This window comes from Hipposideros armiger, unplaced genomic scaffold (genome assembly GCF_001890085.2).
Source record: "Hipposideros armiger isolate ML-2016 unplaced genomic scaffold, ASM189008v1 scaffold_300, whole genome shotgun sequence".
NCBI lineage: Eukaryota > Metazoa > Chordata > Mammalia > Chiroptera > Hipposideridae > Hipposideros > Hipposideros armiger.
The window spans coordinates 2066133-2076454 of record NW_017731650.1 but is presented as its reverse complement, the minus strand read 5'-3'; the positions used below and the strand labels follow the sequence as shown (position 1 = coordinate 2076454).

At 35.3% G+C, this 10322-nt stretch overlaps 1 pseudogene; it reads right to left on the bottom strand.

The window, feature by feature from the left end:
• Positions 1 to 3796: 3796 nt before the first annotated feature.
• LOC109391716 (up-regulated during skeletal muscle growth protein 5 pseudogene) lies at positions 3797 to 3971 on the bottom strand (annotated as a pseudogene).
• Between the last annotated feature and the right edge of the window lie 6351 nt (positions 3972 to 10322).

The following is a 10322-nucleotide window of genomic DNA, read 5'->3' as shown; positions in this document are numbered from 1 at the left end:
TGTCATCTGAAAACACTTTCACAAATACATCCAGATATTTTTTTATTTTGGCACTTCCTGGTGCAGTCAACTGGACACAAAAAAATTAACCATCACCATGAGGAAGACCATATAAAACTCCTTGCTCTGTCTTTTAAGTGGATAATATTAAGGATATACACAAATGGAATTTGAAGAAATGGAAAATATTTACTTCCTAGAGAACTAATGTATAGATATTTGTCATTCATTATTCAATAGACAATAATCAACATATGCCTCCTTTACTCTTCTCTGCCCATTATTCTTTTCTCTATTTCTTTGTCCAAGATGCTTATTTTTCTAGACAGAAAATTACTTCTGACCCCCTTGGGTCCCCTTCTCCCTCCTTCTTTTCTGAATCTTTTCCTTCAATATAGTTATACTCCCATCTAACAGCATATAATCTTACATGAAATCAACCACATGCCTATTCATACAACTTCTCAAAAGGCAAGTAAGTAAACCAACAAAATAAATAATGTGTTTTCAATGTGTGTTCTAAAGGATCAGAAATGATGCTCCTCAGTCTGGAGAAGACCATTCAAGAATCTTTCCTAATGGTTCTGCCAAGAGGAGGAGGGTGTGGTCAGTTACATACACAGGTATGTATCTTGGTGCCATGGGAAATTTTAATGGTCATATTAACTACTGACTAGATGTTTGCCATTAAGTAAATTTGAGTCAGATAATTCTACCATAAAAATATCTGATTCATGTATCTATTATTCTCAGGTATGTTAGGGCAGTTGAATTGGTCAATTATACCATATTCTAAGAAACACATGTCCAAAGAATTTGTTTAAATAGTAAACTACCACTGCTTATATGTACATATGTTTGTTTCTATACTGAAACTTAAGTAAAGAAAAACATGTCAATGATAATCCTTGACCCATTGTTAATACCTGGAGATATAAGAGCCAAAGGAAAGCTTGACAAATCAATAAAGAAAATCAAGAGTGATAAGGCATATGTAATAATATACAGTGAATATGTTATATAATAACATACCATGGATAGTGCTATACATAGAAATGACCCTTTTGTTTTATTAGTTTTTTCCCTTGAAAATGCCTATATTCCAAGACAGCTAAGTTTCCAAGAACTACGGGTCACTCTGGATTTTTGGTAGTCTATCATCTTTCTGAGCAAACAATATAAATCACTGTACTGTAGCAAAAATATCCCTAACAATAAGAAAATTGTTAATAATTATGAGAGCTTTATCTGAATCTTTTCAAGCTGATTGGCATGGTCATGGTTGCGACTAAGTCACTTCCCTTCCCTCTGGAGTTTACTCGGATTCCCCAATGGCCCAGTTCCCTTCTCTCTATCCTCCAACTCAAGGTGTTCATTATTTTACTCCCTCACCACTTCAATTATCTCAACAGTTTCTAAATGACATACCTGAGGTCTAAATTCAACCGACAGATTTATTGTGTGCTTGGTGATTTTACAAATTGAGAGACTTCATATAAAATCACAGTTTCCAGTTACTTTTGAAATGCATAACTCAAGAAGGTACAGCAATAATAAATCTTCTGGAGATGAGAGCCAGCTACCTCTCTAGACCAAAACTTTATTTTCTAATTCAACAAAATCCCCATCACTACCCTTTGTCTAATACCTGCCCCGCTTCTGCAGTTTGACTCACCTGAATGACTTCTTAAGGCATTTCAATTTGGGGATCTTCAATTTCTTGATTCTCTTTTTTCTCAAGCTTGTAGATAAATAAATTTAATTTTCACTTTTTAAATATTTTGTTTGTCTGAACTATAGCACACATTATTTTATAACTTAAATTTGCCTTAGTGTTTTAAAAGTCTACATTAAGCTTGATATGTATTTGGGAAAGCACCTAAAAATGTTACTGGGTAAGCAACGATACTATATTAGCAAAATGATAGAATTTTATTTGAGTTGGTCCTTTAAGTTAACCTATTTCCAAATATAAAATAGCTGAGATGAAAACTAGGGATTAAAGGAAAAGCAGTAAAATTGGGGCTGGGGAAAATCAATGAGTGAGCCAACCATGAAAAACTGAAAGAAAAAAAAAGAATGCCTTAGTTCCGAGTTACAAGGGACTTGATTTTAAAAAAGAAAAGTTTTACATTTCTCAGAGAATTATGAAATTAAGTTTGTGAACTAGTTGCAATGATGCTGCTAAACTTTTTTGGTATCAGAGGGATTGTTCATTATGAATTTGTAACAACTGGACAGTTATCCAAACTTACTATTTGGAAGTGCTGGAAAGGCTGCGTGAAAAAGTTAGATGACCTGAACTTTTCACCAAGAATTCATGGCTCTTGCATCATGACAATGCTCCAGCTCACATAGCACTGTCTGTGAGGGAGTTTTTAGTCAGGAAAGAAATAACTGTGTTGGAACACCATCCCTACTCACCTGATCTGGCCTCCAATGACTACTTTCTTTACCCAAAGATAAAGGAAATATTGAAAGGAAGACACTTTGACGACATTCAGGACATCAAGTGTAATACGACGACAGTTCCGATGGCCATTCTAGAAAAAGAGTTCCAAAATTGCTTAGAAGGGTGGACTAGGTGCTGGTATCAGTGTATAGCTTCCCAAGGGGAGTACTTTGAAGGTGACCATAGTGATATTCAGCAATGAGGTATGTAGCACTTTTTTCTAGGATGAGTTCAAGAACTTAATTGTCTGACCTCATGAAAGCATTGTTCTAAAGTGCTTAAAATATATACATATTTAAATGCTAATGAGACAAGATCAAATGTTTCCATAAATGCTCCTGATTCTATAATGTTTAGTTCTTGCATACCAAAAGACTTGTAGAAAGTCAAAAGAGCATGAGAAAATTAGTGCACTAAGTGCAGCTCTGTGCTGCTCATGTCCCAGTCCTCTGCTTTCTCATTGTCCTCACATGGTTGTATGAGAATGGAAGCAAAACCCATGTCTCATAAGAGAGTTTTTCAAGACCTTAACTTGAAGTATAACACCAGCACTAATCCTATCATGAGGGCTCCACCCTCATGACTTCATGACCTAATTACCTCCCAAGAGCCCCATCTCCAAATACCATCACATTTGTATTTGGTATTAGGATTTCAGTACATGAATTTTGGGGAGACATAAGCATGCAGTCCAAAACACTGGGTAAAAAGGTATTCACATTTTACATTTTGATAGTTACTGCAAAATTACCTTAACATATTAGATTGATTTCTACATCCATCAACAATAGAACAAGGAATACATATCTACTTTTATCAATAAGTTCCAAACTCAGTCTTCATTTTTTAGGGGAGCTACACTGACCACATTTACCAAGTCTAATCCTTCCCATTAGTTATGTTTTTGGAACACAACATTCTTGTCCTTCTCAGGAAGTGACATGGTTGCAATTATACATTTATATCTAAGACCATTTGATTATGTCTCCTCAGATAGATCCTAAGCTTCACAAACATAGAGGGATATTTTTCCCTGTTTGTTTTCCCTTCATTGTTGAATCCCTGAGACCTAATTGAGTACCTGGCACATAGTATATATTCAACAAATATTTGCTTAATCAATTATTTTTAGTGAATAAATATATTGCTAGTATCTTAATTAATTCTAATGTTGCACAGCTTCAACTTTAGTCATCAGTTTGGATGTTCCCTAATTTTTCTGTATTCTACTTTGGAATTTTTTTCTAGGTTCAATTTATTGTAAAAATTGCATATCACATGATGAGTTGACATTAACATCCCAGGCATGGGAAATTAACAGATGAGGTACAGTTTAGAATTCTTTTATGTTGCTTTCACAGCTAGAGTTTTTTAAGAACTTAACTTGAAATATAACACTAGCACAGCAATGTCTCCACATATGGCCAGCACACAATTCATTCTACCTCTGAGAGTATGAGTTGAAATATTTTTTGACACGAGTCAAATGGAATTGGGCCTCCGTTTCTGGACTTGCCATAATTTCAGTCTTAAAGGCACAAATTCTTCCTGGAATCTTTATATAATAAGACAATCAAGGTAGTTGTTTCAAATCATTTTAGAAATTAGACAGGATATGAATTAAGGAAATAACAAGTCAATAAACTGTTAAAGCATTTGGTGAATTCCAACATGCACAGAGGGAGTAGAGAGGGAGTTATCTATGTCATTGTAGATACCATGCCATCAGTGAAGTTTGATACTGATAACATGTTAGAAACTAACTCACTGATGATTTATAATGGACTTAGAGTTTTAAAAATAATCTAAAGCTTTTTTTTTTACCCATTCTTTGATTTTGCACATGGTTACGGAGGGCTTTCCATTTATCACTATTAAACGTTGCCTTACTAGATTCACTTTATAGATCTAATATGTCAAATAATATTGGAGCCTGAAGATGAATCCAAAATCTAAGGTTCAGAGTGCCATGGTCTCCTGACAAGAAACCCATTCTGCATTGGTTTTAGGGCTTTGCCTGTCAATATGAGTAGGAGATCTAAATTAAGTTGCAGATATGGCCATTTGTACAAATATGGCTGTTGTCTTATTTATGTATTTTCCCCATAATATTTATTCAGTTCTTCATTGTGTAATACCCATCCCACCCAACCCCTTTTCATCTTCTCTCCTATTGGACTGAGTAAAGAAAATGTGTTTTAATTATACTTGTATGCCTGGCAGTTCTTATTTTGACAGTAACTTATACATTGTTTATAAAAAAATGTATTCATTCAACCACTTAAAATGTATATCTTGAACTTTTACTCTGACTTATAAACTATGCTACGTGCTTGATATATAAATGTAAATAAGACACAGAATTGGAGAGCAGAAATTCACAATTCTAGCGAGATGACAGGCACATGAAGCATTATAAAAGAATTCAAAAATACCCTTATAACAGCAAGCAAAGAATAAGTGTCAAAATGTTAAACTGAGTTGAAATAATCCTGTCTGCCCACCTCCGTAATTATTTTTAGTACTGAATTCCCAGAATTGCCAATGATGATCTGAGGTCTAGAGGCAATCAATCAACCTCTTCCCCACCCTGTACCAACCTCTTCATAGATACCTCCTCATCCTAAGAGGGGTTTCTGATGTATTATATTAATTATATTATATTAATTATATTAATAATTAGTATTGGGAGAGAAAATTGATGCCCTCCATACCTTTCATTGTACTCTCATTTCACCTAAAATGTCTTCTTTTCTAGACCTTGGAAATGTGTAGGATTTTCCAAAGTATCCACACTAAAGTTTTAATAAACTTTCCACCACCCCTTTTTTTAGTTAAATCTTACTGATTTTCTAACTCAATTTTGTCACAAGGTACAATCAAGTTATTGGAAAGAAATACATAACATGAGCCCTTCTCACATAAGACCTTGAAAGAGGAAAAAAAATACAGTATATTGATATAGTCATCAATATTTGCCACATATTTGTTACTGTGCCAAATATAACACAAAAATAAGATTTCTTGCCCATGGAAAGTAAATAAAGTATAAAGGTATAAAGGTATCTATATATGTATTTGTTTATATAACAAGCGTTTATTGAGTGCCTACTATATATAAAGCATTAAACTGAGTTCCAAAGAAACAATAATATAGGTTCTTTGTCCTCAATGATCTCTGAGTTTCATGGGGGAAATAGATCCAGAAGCACAATTATGACACTGTGTTTTACATGCAGAGGCAGAAATATGCACAGGTTTTTATAGAAACAGAGAACACACACACAGCCTGTTTCCAGCACCAAGTAAATGTGAAGATTTGTGGTGTCAGGAAAGCCATCTCGAGGTGACCCATGAGCTGTGCTTCAGAAATTGGAATCTTTAGTCCTGCTAATAGTTTTTGAATGGTCAGTCCATGCAGAGGGGGCAATATGACCAACCTCAAAGAAGGGGGAAAAGCTTCGATTCAGGGATGGTTTAGGAAGGTATGGCAAGAGTTCTAGGAAAGTATGATGTTACCTGAACTAGGACAAGAGTTAGAGGTATGAAAAGGAAGAAAGAGATTCAAAATGTGTCTAGGTGTTTTAGTTAAGGATGAGAGTCACAGAACAGAAAGTTGAAGGATAATTCCCACATTCCAGGCTGATTGGCTGAATGGATGGTAATTCCCAAGCAGAACTGCCAATCCAGTATGGTAATCAGTTAGAATTTAGCAGCTATTATGATAACCAACCTAAGCTCTCAGGATGGTTAGTTCTGTGGCCCCAGAGAAGAAAGGTTATTTTGATGTGAGCCCTGAGAAGAAATTTTTCTGCTGAGATGGACTTCCTATGGTCAACCAAGGGCACACATTTTATAAATAATAAAAGCCTAGTGTCTATTTGCTGACAGGGTCTCCTCATGGACTCTGTATCCTGGGAGGAACCTCAGACCGAACTGGTGGCTTCCCACGCTATTCCCCGCTTGTTTGTGTCATGTGAGTAAACCACTGCAAGGAAGACCTAGGTTAGTCTTTTGACCAGTGGAGTAAGAACTCATTTGTCCAATCAGAACTGCACGTTTTGGAAACTCCACTTCTGTAAGACAGACCTAATTGGGAACCTGGGTGGGAACTTTTGCTATAAGAGGTGGCCTCCCCTTTGTCTCGGGGAAACACAATTTACAGCGCTACCTGAATCTGTGTTTCCCTGGCTACAGCCCCTTTTGCTTATATAAATGCTTTCTAGTATTTATAACAATCTAAAATTAATTTTGGTTTACACTGAGTAGGACTTCGGACAGATAAACCCTTCAGTAGATCACTACAAACTTTGAGAAGCCTGCTACATGTTTTCGGATACACCTTACAAACTTTCATTTCCTAGGAATGGACTGGAACGGCAGAAGTTTAGGAAGTAACTTCACGGACAATTTTAACACAAGTAATAATTACCACTCTCCTAAATATTATGCAATAATCTTTCAGGAAAGAAATATTGGTGGCACTTTCTCTGTTATTGAATTGGCATTGGTAAGATATACATGTGTATAATGAATGCAAAAAAGAGTTTTTTCAGCCATAATTGAGTATAAAGTGGTTCTTTCTTAAGGAAGTTACATAGTTTTAATTCCTAAAAAAGAACTCCAGCATATCTAGACCTGGGTAACAATTAATATATTGTGATAAGATTAGGTGGGGATTTTTTTTTTTACCTGATGGTGAAGTAGTAGCAAATATACCTTAAATCTTGTGAGCCCCCAAGACAAATTGCATAATGTAATACATCTATTATAACCCTAAATAAAATATGCTCACGGCCAAGCTCATTATCTCCTGCACTGTTTCCTACCCATTTAATGTCATCATACTTGTTCCCATCACTGCCCAGGATTAAAACTTTGGCACTATCTTGAATTGCTGTTCTGCTAAAATTTGGGAGACAATGTTTTTCTGAAGGAAGATAACGAGTCAGGATTAGGAAAGGCCAAACAGGGCTTGATGAAGACAAGGTACAGGAGTTTAGGCAGGCAGACTATCCGCATCGACAGATCCTACACCAAGCTGGAGAAGGCAATTTAGCACTGAAGTAAGCCATATTTGATCAACAACAATTTAGGTACAGGAGGTCAGAACTTGGTAGTCAATCAACTGGGCAGGCAGTTTGGGGATCAAAAGGACATAGGTAAGGAGTTCTTAGAAATGTTGCTGGATGAGTGATAGGCTGAACAGGTAGTCAGGAATCAGAAAATTTAAAAGAAGCAAGGAGCAGAGCAGGGTCAGAGGGTCTGCATCCAGATAAGCACAAGAATGAGAAAATTTGACAGGTAGGAAATCTCACCAGCAGTTCATCACCCAGTCAGTCGTGATCAAATACAACCAGTACCTTTGCTGTTTTCTTCTTTGTGAGTTACAGAATATTTCAGACTTTAAATGTCTGGCTTTTCAAGATGGAAATGTCTTCTTAAAAATAAAAGTTCATAAGGCTAAAATGACAAAAGCCAGTAGGTTTAGATTACTGGTCCACAAGCTCTAGTATTGTGGTTCTTTTCAGGATTACAAGAAGGCTCAGTTTGCTTTTCACTTGTTATTTGATTTAAATAAGCCATCAACAGGACAGTCAATGCAAACTGTAATTCACACAACAGAGTCAGGATTTCTATCCAGCCCTGAGTATCAGGAAAATTGTGAGGCAGACAAAGTTACCTTCTGTGTCCCTGATTTTTTTGGTTTTTTATTGTTGTTGTTTTTTAAATGTCATCTCATCTCCAACAACACAAAAATGACTGTTTTTTATTGATTGACTTGTCCCATATATAATTTCAAAACAGATTTGAGATAGCTAAGAATATGGCCATCTAAACTCCTAGTCTAACATATCTCTTTGGCTTATCAAAAGCCGTATTAGCACAGCTTTCCAAGGCTATTACTTCAGCCTTTGTCCTCAGTCTCTTTTTTATATCTCCTCCGACATTCACTTTGTCCTTCAATTATTCTCTTTATTTTGGATCTTTCACTCCTTTCTTCTTCTTTTTTTTTTCCTCTTTGGCAACAAGCACACAATATGCTTTCCTAAATATTATAACACAATATTTCCTAAATATCATAACATATTGTTTCCTAAATATTATAACTCAATATTTCCTAAGTGATATATTTTCTATTATAACACAATATTTAAACCTAATAGTTAACACTTTGATACTGATTTCAACCATTTGATTTCATTTCATGGACCCTATTCTCAAATAATGATTTCCTCCAGCTTCTATTTCACTCCTCTCCATTCTAAACCCATCAACATCTTTCTTCTTCCACCAACGCATTGATGAAATGACACTTCCCAGTATACCACGGACCTTTTCTTAGTTATTTAATTCCATGATATTTTCCCCATCCCTCTCGATTAATTTTTAGAATTTTGCTTCAGGGAACCCCTCATTCTCTGACTCTGGTTCATTGATCTCACCTCTCTTATGCATATTTCAGATATTATTTTGAATATTTCAATGGCGATTTTTCTTTCTGTAACTATTCAATGCAGATTAAACCGCATTTTTAGCCTTTATCCCCCATTTCCTCTTTTTTTCACTCAGAAATGTATCCCTCCTTCTGGTTAAGTTAGTATTTCTATTACATCTATACTGACAATCTAACTCCTTTTTGTAGCTCTGCCCGGCATCTCTGAGGACAATTATTATATTTAATCAATGAAAGACAACTTTAACATATCTAAAACTGAACAGATTTTTCTGTCTTTTCTCTTCGGTAGAAATGTACTGCCTTTTCTTTTGTTTGTTTCATGTCCTCTGGGTTCAAATTCTCATGATGATGTCTTATATTCTTTCCCTTCTGAGACCCCCACGTTTAGTTAAATAAAATCCATACTGTTTCCTCTATTTCTAGATGACTTCTATTTTAATCCTTTCTTTGCTACATCCATCGCCATTGTCCTAATGAAGGCTCATACCATCTCAAATTAGTTCTATTAAACAGGTTCTTCAAAGGTCCTCTCTCACTAAAGTTTCTCCTCATAAGAATCTGTCTTGTAGTAGATTTATCTTCCCAAATACTGCTTTGACCATGCCACACATCTGATTTAAATACTTTGAATCAAATCAAAGCATCTCAACATGGAGTTCAAATGACATGCAATGTGTCCCTAATGTATCTTTCTAGATTTCTGCAACTACTCTTCGCTAGTTCTCCTCACCAAAACAGACATTTGTATTAAACGACATCTGTGTATGTTTGGACCATCCAGACCTCTGAGTCTTTTCCGATGCTGTAGCATCCTTGCCACCTATCTGAACTTTTTCTCAAATTTCAAGACCAAGTTCAAATTTCAAGACTGTCGATAGAGTACTTTAGTTTACTCCAACCCACGGTGATCTCCTATATTCTGTATATACAACACTCTATATATTTTTCACATAAAACTATGCAATGCATGCTATTTTGATATATCGTATCTCCTCAACAGTTGCAACTACTTTACTTCAGAGAATGTGTCTCATTTGCCATTTGTTTTCTAGTTCATAGTAAGCATGGCATTTCTCATTGCTATTTTATTAAAGACCATAATATTTATTAATACAACATAATAATTAAATTATATTTTCTCTCTTCAATATCTGTATGTTACATGTGAGTATATAATCTATTATTTTGCATATTTTTTTCCACTTTGTGGAAAAAATATTTCTTTACCTCCATTTGTACTCCTATGTGTGCACATACATACATGAGTATTCACTCTATAACTCCTCTGTGGCTTAGACAAGCAATGACATTCTACACCTCAGTTTGTTCCCATTTAAACTACCTGCCTTTACCTTCTCACTCTGGGACATAACATGACATATACTATGTTATGAATATATACTGGGTATG